General features: G+C 40.9%; 1 protein-coding gene across 5 annotated transcripts in view; it reads left to right on the forward strand.

Annotated features, from left to right (window-relative positions):
• TMCC3 (transmembrane and coiled-coil domain family 3) overlaps positions 1–18783 on the forward strand; it is a 147828-nt gene that overhangs the window by 50657 nt on the left and 78388 nt on the right. For 2 of the 5 annotated variants that reach the window (XM_056340417.1, XM_056340418.1), the window contains exons 1-3: positions 16729–17281; positions 17680–18165; positions 18253–18467. The exons of 2 other annotated variants lie outside the window; for them this stretch is intronic. The gene's annotated coding sequence lies outside the window, so the exon portion shown is untranslated. Of the gene's footprint in view, positions 1–16728; positions 17282–17679; positions 18166–18252; positions 18468–18783 lie in introns of those variants that run through there. One more of the 5 variants, XM_056340416.1, reaches the window with a different exon arrangement.

Raw genomic sequence — 18783 nt, forward strand, 5'->3', positions numbered from 1 at the left:
TTCTTGCTGCCTTCGGTGCTGGTTGCCTGGAGAGTGTGTAGGGATAAGCCTCCATGTGACTGTGTCCTAGCTGGTGCTGTCTGTCTTTTTGAGATAAACAATTGAATGAGATGATCTGGGACTACTGTCAAAGTCTGCTTTTCTTTTTTTCCCCCCCCTGTTAGAACAGGAAATAGGTAGATAATGGAGATGACCAAAATGATGACATTTCTACCTCTGACATTCACTTGTATGTGTAGCCCTATTCTGTAAAATTAAAAACATAACACAAAGTGTCAGAAGCTCAGGCCTTGTAGGTTTACCCTAGTCCTGAGCTGTAAAAAACACTGCTTTCCTCTTGCTTTCTGGTTACAGGCTTCAGTCAGTATTTCATGTAGTCGAGACGACTTAGCTAACTAATTTCAGCACTTACTACACAGGGGACAGAAAATGAGAAGTTTGTAAGAGGAGAAATACAGATGAAAGAATGGTATCCATCTTTTAGAGGGGTAGGATTTAGCTGATAATGCTAATAATAGAGATTTTGCATTCCGTTCCACTGGCAAAAATTCTCTCTGCAGTTTTTATTAGTGGGAAGAATGGAAACAAAAAGTATGGTCACTTCTGATTCTTCCAGACCATCCATTCTTATGGTCCTTTGATTCCTTTGTGTCATCTAGAGAAACAATTCCAGAAAGTAGTGTTAACTGTATGCACTTAAAATTTACCAGTCTGAACGCTTTCATAGCATCTGTCATACTTCATTGTAAATCTCCTATTTCTAGAGTATTTCAGGTTTCGGGTGTTTTGAGTTTTTGGGGTATTTTGTCCCCATGAAGGTACTCAAAACATCAAAGGAATTTGATTGGTTCTTTTACTTTAAAATACCAAATTATATAAACAGATTTATTTCCTTTTTTTTCTCAGTTTTATGACTGAGACTTTGATAGGCGTGACTCTGTGCAGAGGCCTGAATTGGATTTCATTCTTCGGAAAACAGACCTCTGCCCCAGACCCTTACTTTTGTGCAGACCTGAGCTGGAAGTTGTGCACATTTACTCAAGATGTAAAGTAATAACATACATGCTCTGAGAAAAAAAATCACAGGTTATCAAAATTGGGATACTGCAGTATGATTGCATTATTGCTGGGACAGAATTTAAAACGTTTTGGTTACTTTTTTTTACATATTTTCTAGATGAGATTCCATTCCATGTTCCTGTTGCCTTTACAAACTAACCGATTTTAGATACCTTGAAGCAAAGTTACTGAATGTGGGGGGGGTTTTTTGCTATGGGGTATATATGTATTTGCTATAAGGACGCTTACCTTTATGCAGCTGACACAATAATTGGTACTGTCAAGCCTATATATAAATACATCAAAAAACCTTTAGGGCAAAAAAAGCAAAAACTTTCTAGCACCTGGCTTGTAGGAATACCTGGGATTTATGGCAAAATGTATAAATGGTTGCAACAGGTCTACTGGCAAAACCTTTAGTTAGTTTTTCATTGTTTAAGCAAATTAAAAAACATATAGCACTTTCCCCAAATTTATGGCCTCATTTAAAGCCCAGTTGAATTTTGCCTTTCTAGAGACTTCAACAGACTTTGGATCACAGTGATATTTTGAAAGGTAAGTGTTTATTTTCAGGGGACACATGCTAAGAGATAGGGAAAGACTGTTGGATCATATTCTTCATCATTGTGAATCCACTGTGAATTTTCTTACGGTATTTATGTGATTCTTTTCACATCTAGTTGTGAATTGCTTCAGCAGTGAAGGCTCCATCAGCTGCCTAAGGAAAGTATCCCACACTTGAGTAGAGCTTTCTTCCCCAAGGCTCAGCATTCATGCTCCCTCTCTCAGTTGAAACACTCAGTCTTGGTTACATCCTCTTAGCATCTCACTTGGAAAACCTGAGCTGACCTTTGAGGACATGGGGCTGTTGGTTGCCTGTGGAGTTCGTTTCTAAGTATTATCCTCTCTCTTCTCTCAGGCTAGCAGTAGTTAGGGGCTGCCCTTGGCTTTTAAAAAGGTGGTTACCTTGTGTATAGGAGAGAGGGTGAGTTCTGCCTTGGTTTTCCAGCAATATCTGCCAGAAGCGAAAGCCTGTGCACCAGCTGTGATGCTCTCCTCCTGTATTCCCACCTTCTGGGCAGGGTGAACTCCTTGCAGCACCAATGGGGGAAGGAGGGATGGCACTCCCAAACTAAATGACCTGCATTCCTTCTGATAGGAAGAATAACTGCTGCTGTTGCCACTGCTAATTTTAGTATAATTTTTGCTTGCGTGTTTTAGAGAGCATCAGTAGGATCAGGCATAAGGCCACAGCTCTGCAAACAAAACCGCTTGGATTACATACTCTGTTCGATGTTTGTATTGTGCCAGGCACAGTGAGGTCTTGCTCTAGACTGGAAGTGCCACGGTGTTATAAATAATAAATAATAACATCTAACAGTAATTGTTTCATTACTTTAAGAATCAGACCCTTTACTGGGATATTTGCTAATTGACAGACATGTGGTTCGGCTCTGCGTTTCCATTAAGGAGACTGTACCAGGCTTGTCTGCGCCTTTGTAATGAGATAGAGACTTGAGGTCACGAATCATGATAATAAATAAAAAAAGAAATAAGAAATCAGACAAATAAGTTGAAATTCAATGCTTAATGGCTTGCTTTAGGATTCTCTCCACAGCTCCAGGCAAGTGAAATAGATAATGAGGGATTTCCCATGCTGGTCATAGCCTGTGTCTGTAGGTGACAGGAGAGGCAGGAGGCAAAGGGAGGGTGGCACGGTGATCATCACAGCTTGGCTTTAACTTGCCAGCCCTTGCAGCCACACAGCTGCCCTCCCAGCAGCCTGCCAGGGCATACCGGGGCTGTACTCTGGGTCTCCTCTGCCTTGGTCACCTGAGACCACCTCGCTTGTGCTAGGGGGCACGCTCCAGAGCGCTAAGAGGCAAGTTAGTTTTAGCGTTAAAACAGAGGTGTGATACTAGTCTGAAAATGGAAATTCCCTTCCTGGTTCTGCCACATACTTCTGGTGATGCCTGGGACAACTTGCTTCTCTCCCACTTTCCAAAGAGTCATGGAAATACTATTTTCCACCAATTTCCCACCACCTTGCCCTGTTCCTCCCACAAATGTTCTTTCAGGGAATTCAGAACATTTCTGCACTTTACTGATAAAAAATGTTTGTTTCACCTTTGCAAAATGACACCTAATCCACACCAATGTCCTATCATGGAGGTGAAAGACCTGTCAACCCTGCAGTGATGTGCTTCTCAAGAGCCTCCATCATGCACAAAAGGGGCAGTGATTCTGACTAGATTGCTGGGCTTGTGTGTGGATCTGACTATTAATTTTTTGTTGCACAGATGATTTTGAACAGCTTAGAAATTGTTTACCTGCTTTATGAATAAATCCCGTCCTGACAGAGGAATGCCACTTTTCTCCATGATGTTTGATGTTTTCTCCAAACTGTATTGAGTTTTTATCTTCTATCCTGGTCACCAGTTTATATTGCTTTACATTAATTAATTAAAGTGGGTGAATGCTGATTTGATGAGTTAGTCTCTGCTATTACTGTAACCTGACTCCCCTCCAATAAACTAGATAGCATGGGATAGTTTTTTTTTTTCAACTACATGTTATGAATGGAGCAAGAGGAAATTGTGCTATATGGTGTTTGTATTCCATAAATCACATTTCTTACTCCTCCAGCTGTGGGTACCCTCGTGTGCCTGGGAGGTGATTTCTGCAGGCAGTTCTGGATGCTATGTGCAGGCAGGGTATGGCCCAAGCCCTGTTCCCAGCTGAGGGAAGATCACGCTTTCTTCCAACTGCTTCTGGCATACAAGAAAAAAATCGTGGCATTCATTTTCCTCCTGTCATTTCAGCAACACCACCATTACATTTGTAGCTTCAATTTCAGCCTAGAAGGAAGGCAGAGGAAGGCATGGGGAGATGGTCTGTGTTAGGGTGTGAGCAGAAATCCAGAGGCAATTGAATTGCTTTCTCCTGAGTCACCCCTACTTATCAGCTGAGCCTAAGGAACTGCTGGTGTGCCTGGAGCAGACTGCCAGAGCAGTGGCAGCCAGAAAGCAATTACTGCTATAATATTATTGCTATAATTTATACCGAGACCCACATGAACCCTGAGGATGAGGGAGCTGGAAGGCAACTGAACCTTCTTGCACATTTCCTATCTTCTGTTGGTGCGAGGCAGAGGTCATGTCTGTGACGTAGTGACTAGCTTTCCTGTGCTCGGGTGCCATCAATGAGACTTGTCAAACCTCACTGAAAAAAAAATAAAAATCATGCTGACATAAACAAAAGACAATTGTTAAGATCAAGGAGATCCAAACCCCATTTTACTATAATCCACAAAACTCTCCCTTGAGCTCCAGTTGAGCCAAACTTTCACAGATCAAGCTTATTTTATTTTGGGGAGTTTGCAGACCTGAAGCAGTCTAGGCAACACTTAGTTGCCTGTGTGTGAACGTGTAAAGCAGTGTAATGAATAAAGGTCATATAGTTTGCAAATCTCTGCAATGAAATTTTTATGAATTTTTTTACTGATCTTGGAAGGCAGAGAATAGCTCCATATCGTGTCCTCAGCATCAAGTGGTCCTCTTGCTTTGCAAGAGGTTTGGACATATTTTTCAAATATATTTTGATTTCAAAAATGAAGTAAACTGAACATTGTAAGTAACTTCTACTTATGAGAATTACCACACTAAATTCATTCAAATAAAGTTACATAAGTGCAAGAATGTTTGCAGGACATTGCTCAAAAGGAGAATGTCTCTGGCCCCATTTACAAGGTGCAAATAATCCTACTTTGTGACTACAAATGTCTTTAAAGCGTGGCTTTCACTGGCAATTTCTGATTTTGTTTTCAATATATGCTCAATGGGACAAAAATTTTCCATGAGCAGCATTCAAATATGCTGGTTTAAACTCATATAGTAGAAAAAAAGCTTATTAAATATAATACAGAAAGGACCACTAGGCATATTTCAAATTTTAGTGGGCACAAGAAAGGAGGTAAAATTAGCATTTACTCATTATTTATCTACTTTTTAATATTTATGACTGGCTGTAATTGTACTCTTTTTCTTTTCTTCTCTTTCTTTCTTTTTTGAGAGTGCCAGTGTAGTTAGATTCCGTAGAAGTGGTATTTTGGGGCAAATAGCAGAACTGCTGGACTTAAAAGTGTTTTAAAACTGAGATGACAAAAACTGTTTTCTTCATTCATCTTATAATTCGTGAGTCTTCAGATGTACTGTGATCCCATTTCACATTTTCTCTAGGACAGCTAAAATCTTCGAACTTTGGCACTGTTATTTTTTCTACTGACAGGTGATATGTTCACCTGATGATGCTGGTACAGACACTGAGTCCTTTTAGCATTATTGTGGGTGTGCTGGTGTGCCTAGGCTGGAAGGAAGAGGACAAGGACATTTCCTTTTTTTTGTGGAGACAGTTAGCTCTAGACCACCAGATTTGTCCCTAAAAGGCAGATGGGTAGAAGTTGTAGTTCTGGGAAAAGCTTAAGTGGGAAAAGTCTTGGAAGAGCTTAAGTCAGAATTCATAAGCACCAAGGCTTCCCAACTATTAGACACGAGAGTTCAGGAAGCCATACTTTACTCCTGCTTCTCAGAGAGCTTGTCGTCTCCTTAGAAAATTTCTGTAGAAGAGCTAAGCAATCCAACTGGAAACTATCAATTAAAGATGCACTTTGAATGTATTAAGTGCTGTGAAAGTATGAAGTTCTGTGCAAAATGAAACCAAAATTGGTGGATGTTATGGCACTGATATTTCTGTCTCATTTTCCCTCCTGTAAAATTGTAGCCTATAATTTTCTAATGCATTTAAGAGAACTTTAGAAAAGTTTGAGAACTCTGTGAGTCTGATTATCTCACAATAATGCCCTTGCAGAAATGCAGGGTACAGGCATTGGGAAGTCACAATATAAAATAAGAAAAACTCAGCTGGAATGTTAGATAGATAACAACAGCAAATACCATTTTCTTCATTCAGGTAAACGATGCAATTGTTTTGTTTAATCATTGTCCTTTTTTCCATATCCTTCAGTGTCTGTCAAAAGCACTGCTGTTGTGATATGCTCTGACCAAGTTTCCTGCAAGAAGTCCAGGTCATCTTCTGCAGTCCTGGGAAACATGGCAGAACATGGCAGGTCCTGCTCACCTAGGCTTTCTAACATGGGCTTTATCTTGTGGCTCCCGAGAGCAAGGATGGAAGTGAGGAGCATGGGCAGCCACAAAACAAGTGTGTGCTAAGATGTGCTTCTTCCTGGGGGATTGTTGGGAAGTCAGTGTGTGCATGCTCCCCTGGCATGGTGAGGGTGCACCAGCTTCAGCAGAGGTGGTTATTGTGACTAGCTGGTGTGCCCTGCACTGTCTCCCAATTAACAAGGCAGGAAAGCAGCCAAGCACTCTAGAAGCTTCCTTGTTTCAGGACATGATTTCTCACTTCCTTCTCACTTAGCCTTTGTTATTCCTCCCCTGAGAGGGTTGACAGTTTTCTTGCGTTTCCGGAGCACCCTTTTTCCCTAGTCTTCTGGCAAATGCACTTTGCTGTTCTCTCCTACCTTTGATTGCCCTTGGCCTACTTGAGCCTGCCTTCCAGTTCCCACTCCTCCCTTGCAGGGTCTCTGCCTGTCCACGAGACTCCCAGCTCTCTTCCCCTCATCTCCTGTGCAGAGAGTGCTAATGGGCACTTTTAAACCTTTCCTCTGTGCACGCTGTGTCTTGAGCGGATGGTGATACGGCTTTGTTGAAGTCACGGGGGTCATGCTGACCTGCGCTTGCTGAAGCTCTGGTGGGTAGGTAATGAGCAGCTTTGAGAGGTTGATCTGAGATGTGACAGGTGAAGCTGGGGAAGAAGGCGTACTGCGAGTTATTATTTGTGCATTTGTTTTAGCCTGCCTGATGCTGTAAATGAAGGTCTAGCATTGTGAAGCCCAGTGTTGAACGCTGGAGATTACTGAGTAAGGCTTATTTGTAGGTACTTTGGCGCCAGTGTTCATATCAAGAGCTATTAAAAATAATGAGAAGCTGCAGCTTTACTAATGATTTAAGAGGTTCTCCTTGCATCTCAGTATGAGGCTAATCTGATGAAGCCATCTTCATCATAGCATCCCACAGTATTTTGTCTTTATAAGTACATCTTGTTCTGGCTTGTTTCAGAAATCTGCTCTTAGCTTAAGGTCTGCAATTGTTGGCCCATAAATTAGTACCAATATTATGGTGCAATTACTGCACTGGTCTGAACTGTTCTCTATTTTTAGGTATGACATTGTTCAGGTTTTTGTTGCATAGCTTATTTCTTTCATCATGAATCAGCAGGCTGCTGAGTATAATGTAATGCTGGTTTTTAGAACAATTAGTGCAGGCTTACGTAGATACCAGTAATTCCGTATTTACACAGATGTCTCTTTAGATGGAGACCATGGTCCAGTTCCAGACTGAAGGAGACTGTGGTCAATATTCCCTTCTGGTGGCTTGAAATACTAAGTACCTGTTGTTTCCCATGGGCCAGGTAGTTGAGTGGATTTACACCTGATCAGAATCTCAGCATGCACACAAGTCATGTAGGTAATAACATCTACCATCACTGAAACTGAACTGTTTGTCAAGAAGCTAAATACTTCTAACATCTTAACAAGAAAGAGCCAAGTTTATGCCTTACAGAGAACTAATAACAGGAAGCTTGATTTCATGAAAACTCGGGTAGCAACTAGGATGTGTGCTGTGTCAGTACCCTACAGCTAATGTCTGAGTTCTCTCAACTTGTATCTTCTCTTTGAACAGTAAAACATTGGCTCTCCGGTGGCTGTAGTGTCCTTGAGTCTCAGTTAGTATTAATCATAGACTGCACAGCCTTTGTAAGTATGTTGCAGCTTCAAATTTTGGCCATCTTCTTTGAATGCCCATAGGTTTTATTCACAAATAAAACTGTATTCTCTTTTCCTTTCTTAGCACTGTTGTTAAAGAGGATTTCCTTTCTATTACACCTCTAAACCAAGACCAAGAGGTGCTAAATGTAAAAACTTACTGAGCCTGGTGAAGAAAAACCCCATGCAGCTATTGTTGATATGGTCCTTGATTCTGCAGGAGAAACGCTTAAGTCTTTAATAGTCCAGAGAACAGGCTGGTCTACTTAAAGGTGCAGGCTGAATGAGAGGTAATTAAAGCTAAACTGGAAACAGGCAGTTCCCATCTATGATTATAGAATCCTACAAAATACTTACATCGGAAAGGAAGGCATCAGAGCACAGAACTAGAAAAACAGATATCGGGAGGCTACCTCCAACATGGATGTTCGCTGCCCATGTGTACTAAGCAAGTCATCACAAAGATAGAAATGCATTCAGAAAAAAATTATATTGTCCCTAAAATAAACCTAGATCTGGGGAGAAATTTTCATAGAAAGAGAAATGCTTGAAAGGTTTAATTCTGAAAAAGTCCCACGAGTGAGAGCATGCAGTTACGATGTTGCAATTAATATGAATTGTTCTTTGTAATTTGATAACATTCAGAGGTATCAATAACAAATGAGCATTTAATTTTTTCTATAGAACCTGTCATTTTTTTATCCATATTGGCTGGGTAATTACTGCCTAAATCTCAGCAGCATTATGAAGTTTAATTCATTAATTTGTTTAAAGATCTTTGATGCTCTGTGCTAAAAGATGACATCAATATAAAAATAATGATGAGCACTTATATTTTAGTATCATTTCTGGGTTTTGTTAGTTGATTAATCTCTCAAACATGCATCCCTATGTACATTTATGAAAATATGCACGTTTTCAGTTTCAGATTTCAATAATTTGTACACTACTTCTAGTCTCTTGCACTTCAGAAGAATAGTGATCTGCATTTCTATATAGTGGCATTTTAAGCCTTACTTACATTTCAAGTGAGAACAATACATCCTGAGATGTGGCTGACCAGGGCTGAAACTGCTGCATACTGTAAACAGACAGCATGTGGCAAGCTGTGGGTCCAAGCCCATGACCCCACTGTCTAGAGGGTTGCCAGCAGCTTTTTCTGTAGAAGATGTGAGTCCGTTCTGTGGGTGAAGAGAGGATGTTTCAGCCCTTTCGCAGAGGCTCTGTATCCAGCTGTCGGAAGAGAGAAGACCTCATGACTGCAGTGGCTGAACATTGTGACATTCAATCATAAAAACCAAAGGCATTTTAAGTGATCTGGCAAAAGTGGAGTCAGGACACTCCTGAGCACCTCCAGCTACAGTGATCACGACCTCATTTCTCTAAGTGTGAACATGAGCCTCTTCCATATGTAAATGCAAGAAATTAATTGCACTGATAAAACTATCCTGTGATTGCTCATGCAGAGACATGAAATTCTAACATGGTTGTTCACCAGAATGGAAAAACTGCCTTACTTCAATAAGCGACTGCAGCTAACAGAACAGAAATATTTCTTAGCCCGGTTTTCCTTTCTCTGATTACTGACCAATCTGCCCTCCACAGGAAAGCAGAAAAGAAACCCTCCTAAAAAGTTTGGTTACTATCTAAGTTGAATGATAGAGGTTTTTTAAAATTAAGTTCTGGAAATACGTCTCCTCTTTAGGGAAATAAAGACATCTTTATTAACCTTGCCAGCAAACATTGCTGAAGATCATCAACTCCTTTTAGCATTTAACTTCTAAATGCATACATGTGAAATTTCTGGGCTTCAATGAGCTTTCTCAGTGATGAATATAACTCCTTATTTTGCCCCACTGCACAACCTGCTTGTCTTATGTGAGCTGCATCTAGCAGCTTCTTTCCAAACTTCTGGAAGTCATGTACCCCAGGCAGCCATCAGGGCATTCCTGTACCTCATGGCCACCTCATCCCCAACTTGAATTGCAGCTGGCTTCAGTTAGGGCCTTCAGTTAGTGCCTTCCTTCTCCTTCACCTCCTTGTGTACGCATGTTTGGGAGGACAGGAGGACTTCACGGTCACCACATGTGCATACCCTTCTTCCTCTCGCTGCCTTGCCCTCTGCTGCAGCTCCTGGCTTCCTGGGCTTGCTGAGTTTCATTCTTAGGAGGCTGCCACACACTTGACTCACCTAAATTATCTTTTTTTTTTTTTTTTCTGCTTTCCCTTATGCTAGCAGGTGCATAGAGCAGACACTTCTCTTGCCTTATTCCTGCTGTGGCTTTGTCTTGAGAAGTCAAAGCAATTTTGTGCTAGATCTTGCATTTTGAATTTTTTACTTTCCTGGCTATTGGAAGCCCACAGGAAGGTTCTGTATATGAGAACAATGAGAGTCTGCCAGTGTGCCCGAGAAAATGGAAGGCTGCTGACCCCTATTGGGGTGCTCCGGGCTCCAGAAATGATTACTGAGCACTGCCAATCAGTCTGCCTTTGTTCCATGACAAAATACAACTTGGGGATTAATATGGTGCAGGGGTACAACTCCAGCTGCATCTAATTTCATCACTAGGAGCCCATCTGTCTAGCTGCGATGTTGTGATAGGAAGTATTGTGATACAAAGTATTGCCAGTTGCATTGACTCATATTCTCTTTTCCTAATGAAGCCCAGAGATCAATTACCCATATGTTTCCAGTGCATGTATCTGCCTTTCATGCAGTCCCTCCTGGGGAGTTATTGATGTTCCCATAGAGAATGAGCAAAGGATGGGACTCTTGCAAGCAGCCTCTCTACTAATTTGTGAAGAGATCCTGAGGAGGAAACTGGGAAATTGTTTCCCTTCCCTCATGGTGCTGCGTGATATATATGCATATAAGTTCTGTCTAAATGGATTTTCATTTCTTTTTGATTTCTTCATTAAAAGGTGTGTCACATGTACCTTCTTCATATTGCTTGTGGCTAATATGCAGCTGAGCAATTTTTTCAGTATCATGTCAAGACAGAAAAATAGAGGAGAGTAAGATGGCTTATTTTCAGTGCAGGTGAAAAAGGCTTGGGAAGAATACCCTGAACATGCCCGCCCCCTTTACCCCAAGGCAGTGGTTGCACCTTGAGGCTGCTGAGTGCCTCAGTTAGACTCCCAGATACACCAAAGAATCACCATGTGCTCCCTTATGGTGCTTGTTTTATTTGTATTCGTTTGCTGTTACTTCAACGTTCAGGATGTATGCAATGAATTATATTCTGAGTTGCTGCTTAGTTGCTCCTGTATAGACTAAGCAATGTACAACACTTCAACAGAGCATCTTACTTCAATCATATTATACTGTTCTGCTTTCTTACTGGAGGCTCTTGATTTTTGATCAGGCTATTAAAATACTGATGTATCAGTATTTATCAGTGAGGCTGCTCAACATCCTTACATCTTCTGGTTTCAGTAACATGCTGATTGCTAGATTAGAAAAGCGCCTCATTAACACTTGTTGCTTTTAGTAGGTTTGTTTTGACTGGACACAGTGACAGAATAGGAAGTAACAGGACTTTCTGTACAGAAACAGAGAGTTAATATTCTTTTTTAGCTTAACTTGGCAGAAGCAGAACCATGCCACTGAACACAGCTTTTGCAATATGTTGGACTGTGAGTATTTATTCATTCTTAATTACATCTTTACATGAATATATCCTCACTTACGCTGAAAAAATATTTTTAAATGCTTAATTCTTCCCTGATTTAATTTTTCTTGAATCTTTACCATGGCAGAATCAAAGAATAAAATTCACTGGCAGTGTTGTGGCTCTGTCTTCTGGTTATGTGAGCTTTCTGGTAAGCAGAAGAGTTTTACCTTTGTACTTTGCCAGGTCAACACTCATATAAGAGGTGAGGTGATGCTGATTTTTTTTTTTTAGGCGAGTTGGTCTATTTTAAAAGAACTGAATTACAGTCTGAGGCATGCACAGTATTTCAATAAATAACAACGTTTCTGTCTGCAGATATTTCTGGGGTTTGGTTTGCGCTTTTTTTTTATTTGGGTTTTTTTTCTGTTTCATTACTTCAAGAAGGAAGCAGACTGCTTAAAGGCACATAGGAGTTACCAATTTGGATCACATTGGTAGTTCACCAACTAGTTATGATCACAGCTAAGTGCATCAGAGGAAAGTGTAATAATATGCAGCACAGAGTGTACTTCGTAACTTGTCTCCGTGAAAATGACCTTCTTAACCTCTTCTGTCTGCTCACATTCCCCCCACCAATTGTGAAGATGCACTTTCTAACATTACTTTCAATTTTTCTATTTGTAAGCTGCGCTGTTGTTCCTGGGTTGTTCTTGTAGAGGATTTGGGTCCACAAGTCCTGCTTGTTCCCTTCTGTCTGAAGCCATTTCCTAACCCTGCAGGTTAGGTCCTGACCATCTGGGCAGAATTTAGGTGGCAGCTGATCCCTAGGGAACCATGACAGATAGAGGATGTCTGTGAAGGGAAGCAAAGTTTCTTTAGGATAGAAAGAAACCCTGCAGAAAAGCTGGGAATAAACAGATTTGGGAATTAACCTTGCGTAATAAGGAAACCAAGTATCAAACTGGGCAGGATGGAAACTTCTTTGTGAGTTTTATATTTTTGGAATAGAATTCCATCAGATAATAGTTGGTTGTGTCTCAGGCTGAGTGGAAATACCTTTGCCTATTATTCTGTGTGAAATCCAGCCACCTCTAGCAAACATTTCCTTGCCAGCTTGTGTTTGCCACTCCTTGCTGCACTACTAGCTACCTGCGAGTTGGGTGTTCACAGCACAGTGTTGACAGTTCGTGTCACCCAAGTGAACTTAACAGGATTTTAAGGTGCTTGATCTCATCCAGACCATTTGACAGCTAAACATAAAGGCTATGAACTTTAATTCTTCCATCCGTCAGGTCCCTGTTTACACGGATGTCAAGAGGTGTCAGCAAAGTGTTGAAACACGTTCTGATGCAGGAGGCACCTCTACAAGAGTTGACCTGGCTGCACTGTAGAGGCTGTGCACTTCAGCTAGTCCAGCTAGGAGAAAAAACTCAAATGCAATGGAATCAGGTATTTTTGTACTTCCTTGTAAATAAACAGAATTGCATCAAAATCCCACTGCCTTGAATGCTAGGGATAGTCAGTAACCCAAGGCAGTGTCCTTGCTCACATCCCCAACACTTGGGACAGCGGGTAGCTCCCCAAGGCTTGCTCTGAAAGCTGCTTCAGTCACAGCTAGGCTTGAGATTTCTTCTGATGCAAGCCATCTCTCCAGGCTTTTGATGCCGAGCTGTCACTCACACACGTATTTCTGACCACAGTGATTCTCTGCAGAGTTTCACTGTTCAAGGTTCAACAGCCTTTGGCCTTTCCCTAGTTTGGGAGGCAAGGAGGGACGAATACATAAATCTCTGTCAAGGACTGTTTAGCTAGCTGGTCCCTAAGGCAGCTCTGTGTCTCCTTGTCTCCTTCACATTTTTTCAGGGGTCTGAATTTTGGATTTTAATCATTTTAGGGGACTAACTACTTGTCCATAAGGGGGCATGATACCACTGTCCCCTCATCGGTTTTGTGGAAGGTATGTAAGTTCTCAAGTTAGCTGGAAGATTGAACACTTCCAGACATAAATACATTAAACTAGAATTGCTTTACAAATACTTGACTTTATTAATTTCAACCAAAATTTTTTAGTGACTTCTGGCTGAGTTGCAACTTTTGCCAGGTGAACTGAAACTGCACTCTTTTTCTGTAAATGAACGGTTTGTTACTATACTGACTCAGTCTTTCATGCCAGTCTAGTGTCCTGTTTACAGCAAGATGAAACCAGCTGTGCCTTGATAAAATACATATTCCAGTGTGTTTTTTCAGTTGATAAAAAAACCTGATAAATGTTATCCATTTCTCCTCGCTGTCATGGAGGCTCTACTCTGGAAGCATGAGAAGTATGTGCATTTGTCAGAGTTTCAATTTGGTTAAAAATGTTGAGTATCATCAGTTAAAACAGGAGATTTGTGAATCGGAAGCTCGTAAGGAATTCAGGAGTGCTGACTGAAAGGTTAAATGAACTAGGACACATTATGTATTTCCCTTTCTCAGACTGAATTTCCCAGACTGAATGGAAGAGATGGATGCTATTTCCCAGACAGGTACATTTTGTGGATTAATCCCTTTAGAATTATTTGATAATAGAACTGTGGCTTACAATGTCTTAAATAAACCTTATTTCTTAAATATGCAGGAAACTGTTTCCATCTTTAATAAAGGCGTCTTCTAGTGTCTACTTCAGTGTTACTAAAACTAGCTATTACCGTTTAAATGGCCTTAAATGAGGCAGCTTGCATAACGGCTGAAGAGCAACAAAACCAAAATAATATTAATCTAATAAATACCCCAAACGCATGCATATTATTTAAAGATATTTCAAGGACCTAGTTAGATTTGACATCTTTTAATTAGAAGCTTAACATTGAGCTGTACTAATGCCACAATTAACTTGGACTGTTACTAATGAATTTTCTAAATACATTTTTATGCAAGTTGTTACCACCCAGTTGCCAGAGGCAAGGAAGTACAAGCAGTTGCGATAATGTCTGGGACTAATTGCCTCGCAGGGCTTGGCCTTGCCAATTACTCAGTTTTCATCAGCTTCAATGATTCATTTTTTACAGAATCAGAGCTGGACAATATGAAAGCAATCAAGTAGGTTTGCTTTTGAAAAGCATAATCTGTTGCTCGTTTTCAGCCAAAGCAATGGTACTTTTGGGCTGCTGCAGATAGAGTCCAGTTCCTGGCTTAGCTCAACTTTGTGACTTGAGTGAGTTGTTTCTGCCAAGACACTCCACAACACTGATTAATTTTTAGCTACATCAAAGCTTGGGGGCAAGGTGTACAAGTTCTTTGAGGCAGCATTTAGATGTATTATGTCCTCTCTGCCACTTTTGTACTTAGCAGCCATGAGTCAGACCTTCCAAAGTAATGAGATTAAAAACAGTGACTTTTTTCTCTTTGCCATCTGCTTTATGAGATATTAGGTGACACTCTTGACAGATCTTTAGCTTTTCTTTGTAATCAAAATATTACACCATTAAATATGAAAGCGAGAATCTCACTTGGTTATACCACTCTGGGACTAGGAGCTTTGGGAAACTCTAAATGTCAGCAAATTTGGATAAAATCATGAGAGTTGACAGGGCTGCGGCAGGATAATAGATCCTTCTTTTGGTTCTGCATGCTAGCCTGCAGGAGGGCTTGCACGGATCTCCCAGTGATATCAAGGGATCAAAGTTTGTCAAGGGATCAAGGCCTCCTGACCCAAGAAGACACAAACCAGGAGTTAATGACAAGTAAGGAGACACACACCACAAGCATGGTTCCCTTGGAAAGGTTGTGTGGGATTGCAGCCGCTGCTTGCCCATATCTTCTGTATATTGGCTAGCTGTGTGTGGATGGGGAGTTGAGGAAACTACCTACTTCTCAACTGTACTGAATCCCTGTCAAAAATTGACTACTTGGCCCATGTGCAGCTGTAGTGTGGTGACAGCTGGTCTTCACATCCTTATTATGGGTTATGTGCCTTGAGAACTCTTACTCTTGGTGTAGGAAGGGCCATAGTTTGACCTAACCTTCGCCTGTGACAGTGGCACAGTGTTTATCTGCCCTTGAAGAAAAGAGAAGAAAGTAATATCTGAATTTCCTCCCTGTTAGTGAGCATAGGGATTTATTTGTTTTTCATAGAGAGCTATGCAACATTAGGAAAACAGTGTTTACGAGACAGAGCTCCTGGTGGCATTCAGAGCTGGTTTCAACCCCTTGTCAAAGTGACTGCAGTTTGAGCTACTGGGGCACAAGAGTAAGTCCTAAAATAAGCAATAGTGGTTTGCAGTTGCACATTCTGACCCCCTCTAGATTTTGTAGCTGCCTCCAATAAGGAATTAAAAACAAAGCGGTGCTGTTAACCTTGTACAATACTTACAGAATGGCTAAACAGGAGAATGATTGGAAAAAATGTCAAGAGAGAAATGTCTCTTGCATTTCACAGAAATCAAGTAGAAAGTTGTTATCTTTCTGAATTTCCATGTTTGCATCATAGTTGAAATTGGTATTTCCTAATATGATTTAAATAATTTGTGAATGTACTTTTCTGATTTTAAAAACCTGATTATTTTATCCCAAGGAAGACCTGTGCATCATCAGAGTGCCATGCATTTTGAAAAGTCATTAGACTAAGGATGAGGAATGGCGTATGTTAGAAACTCAGCATTGTATTTATGTGCAAGAACTCCGCTACAGCCTTTGGTGATAAACAACAGTCTAGATAGAGTCCTTGAGAATCCAGACAGCATTACCTTATGACTTACTTAGCCTGACTCACTGCTGAGTCTTTTCTCTGTAGTCTAATGCTGCGTGGCGTGCTCCCACCCTGTGGGAAATGTGAAGGCAGTGGCAAAAAGAGTATGTGTGAGATAAAAACATTTCCTTTCAGTATTTGTATTGTAGTCTCACTTCCTTTTTTTGGATGTGTACAAGTGAAAAACATCAGCTTTGCATGCAGAACTCAAATATAATCTTTTCAATCAGCGAAGCTAAAACTTGGTGGTATGTATTAAAAAGAAAAACCCCAACAGCCAAATACCTGGTAATCTAAGCATTTTGGTTAAGATGTATGTATGCTTTTTGGTCCGTCCAGGCATGTGGAGTCCCCAGGCTGTGTTCTGGAATTGAGAGAATTTTAGAAATGAGCATTTAGAGCAAGGTGTATTGACTATACGGAAAGTTTTATTTCCCCACCCCTGATAACACTTCTGCTTCTTGTCAGCTCTCTCGCTTATGCACTATGTATATGCTGCTCCTACAACCTCCCGTTGGCGCTCTGCATGCTAACAACCAGCTGCTGTGTCGTGCTTTTGGAAGTGGCTTTGCTAGAGGGAAGGATGTCAAGAAGAGGAGGCACAAACCACACTCAGCATGCAAAGAGGGCTTGAGAGGAAGAGGTCATTGTCTTCTGCTTCTGTTCTGTCAGATGTGTCTGCTCAGATGTGCAGAAATTGCCCTATTAAAGCTACTAGGGAGGTGGAGCAATGAGAGCTTTAATATTACCAATGAACTGAGAAGATCTGGACCTGTGCTGAGGTTCACGATAGATATCATATTTAGTATATGCCCAGAGTAATTTTTGTGGTGAATTGTCTGTACTTCTTACTGAACCCAGTACAAGTCCTTGGAGGAGATAATCTGATTTCAGAAGACTAAAGAAATTCAGCAGGAAAGTGGGAGAATTGAGCAAAACAGCAGGAGATCTATCAGGCTGAAGGAAGCCAGCTTTGCTCAAAAAATGAGGTACCTTTAGGTGTAAAGCCAGGAAGCTCATTACCAAACCTGCTTACGGGTAAGTGTGTATTTTTGATGTTATAACCCACATGGATTGTTTGGAAAGTGGCAGGCAAGGTTATCTCTGTTCTCATACCTTAGTTCAACTTAGTCATTGGTTACCAAGGCTGGTAAGAAGAATAGGACCTAACTTTTGCTGAAGTATTCAGGGTCCCAGAAATGTTCTTCACTGGGTTATTTTTAGGTGTGTCAAACTGTCTTGAATGAACTAGCATTCTGCACTTGTTGCAAGTAAGGTCTTTGACTTTTCAGAGCTTTAGTTAGCAAAATTTTTATTTTTTAAGTTTTATTCAAAATTAGGTATAGCTAATGACATTTATGAAAGTGTTCTTTTTCTTGAAAAAAAAATGATAATAATTAGCCATTTCTCCTCATGTATTTGATTTGTTCATGTAGACTGCAAGCCAACTCTCCTTGAGGCTGGTTATTTTGTTAGAATAACAAATGCTCATGTACGGTCTTTGCCAAATGAAGACCCTGGGAAAAACTGGGATACTATGTTCAGGTGAAGACACTGTTCCTCTCTGTCCCCACACCTAATTTAAGGAATTCAGGTAATTGGTAAGCTGGTGAGAAGAGACACTTTAGCAATGCAGATTCTACTTATGACTAGAGTAACTTACATCTAAGTGTGCCGTGGTGATCTAAGCCAGACAGGTGCTTTGGGTGTGTCTCGGAGCTCTCTTTCACAGGTGACACTAGGCAGCTAAGGTGGCAAGTACTCTTGTACAGGCAGCTCCCAGGCATATGGCACAAACATAGCTGGAGATTGAGTGGGCCTGTGCGTTTGAGATCCCTGAGGAAATGACCTAGAAGAGGCCGAACAGGAGTTGGAAGCCATTTGGCTACTTCTGAAAGGTGGACCGGACAGGACCGGTTGAGGTAATCTTTCAGCTCCCTACAGATATGCATCTATATTTACCCTTTCTGGGGCAGTTGAGGTAAAGGAACCCCCTTTTTTTAATGTAGGAATTTTAACATATGAGTGAGTAGAGTGCACTGTTTGCAAAAGACTGCTGTGGAGACTGGTGGCAAGCCTCCAGCCCTCTGCAACTCAGCTAAAATGTATCGGTCTATTTATTTCTGCCTTTCCTCATCCCTGGGAAGGACTTTTTACCAGACAAGAGCCCAAGACTGAAAGACTTGCAGCTGAATTTTGTCATTGACTCATCACGTGCCTATTGGTAAGCCATCTGCAAATAAAATAATTGTAATTTGGGGTGTCTCATCTAAAGACCTCAATTTCTATTGCCAAAAAATGAGACTAATTCATATAACACAAGGATAACTCAATTTATCTATTGAAGAGCTCTTTGCAGGTGTAGAGTGCTTGTTAATGGCTAATTAGCATTATTTAACTGTGTTTCCAGCCATTAAAACTCCACTGTCCCAAATGAGGCTTTTATCCTAACCTGTACATAGAGTAATTTTTCCAGCCATAACTGTGTGTAATTTGCCATTTGCTCTCAACTGATCCACTTACTAGCTGTTGACAGCAAA

The sequence above is a fragment of the Falco biarmicus genome, chromosome 5 (assembly GCF_023638135.1).
Source record: "Falco biarmicus isolate bFalBia1 chromosome 5, bFalBia1.pri, whole genome shotgun sequence".
Classification (NCBI taxonomy): Eukaryota; Metazoa; Chordata; class Aves; order Falconiformes; family Falconidae; genus Falco; species Falco biarmicus.